Source organism: Penaeus monodon, chromosome 33, assembly GCF_015228065.2.
Source record: "Penaeus monodon isolate SGIC_2016 chromosome 33, NSTDA_Pmon_1, whole genome shotgun sequence".
Lineage (NCBI taxonomy): Eukaryota > Metazoa > Arthropoda > Malacostraca > Decapoda > Penaeidae > Penaeus > Penaeus monodon.
In genome coordinates, this window is record NC_051418.1 from 32,718,575 (window position 1) to 32,719,258 (window position 684).

Below are 684 nucleotides of genomic sequence, written 5' to 3' on the forward strand. Positions count from 1 at the left end.
CGTATACCTCTGTCGATCTATAAATTGATACGCTGAACTTTTATATAAGGAACTTTCGTAGGTTTGTTGAATCGTTTCTATTCATAATTATCATGATGCATTTCTATTCCTTATTGTAATTAATTACATTATGATTCACGTTTGTTCTGTGCATTGATTTCACTCAACGTTTATGCTATACTTTCTTTCCCTTTAATAAAACGATGTTACTTTTTTCAGCTTGTTTTATTTCATTACAACGAAGATGCCTTTTTAATGATCTGTACGATTGTTTCCAGTGTCTATATTTTCAATTATCATTGTGCATTCATATAAATTTGTTATGACTTTTAATGTTTTTTTTTTTTTTCTACTGAAACTTGTGTATTGATCAATATGTAATTATGCAACCAGGAATGTGTAATGTGTCCATCGCGTGTATACCACACACAAACACTAGTAATGTTTATACATTTATAGCAATGAAGAATTAAGAGATAAAAGAGACACATGTGAAGCCAAATATTTATTAGACTGTTTGCCAAAGATTCACAGTATTCAAGATGATTAGAAAAATCTTCAAGCTCACCGATTTCAAGCACAGTTTATATGGTGGTTAAGTATGTATGCCACGCTTTGCTGTTGTTGTCTGGTTAATCTGTGAAGGAGAGAAATGATTATTTTGTATCTGTTTTGTATCTTTAA

General features: G+C 30.3%; 1 long non-coding RNA gene across 1 annotated transcript in view; it reads right to left on the reverse strand.

Annotated features, from left to right (window-relative positions):
- Nucleotides 1–492: 492 nt before the first annotated feature.
- The window catches only part of LOC119594406, a 416-nt gene continuing 224 nt past the window's right edge, over nucleotides 493–684 (reverse strand). Inside the window, exon 2 of the long non-coding RNA XR_005230612.1 lies at nucleotides 493–637. This is a non-coding gene — a long non-coding RNA (uncharacterized LOC119594406). The remainder of the gene's footprint in view (nucleotides 638–684) is intronic.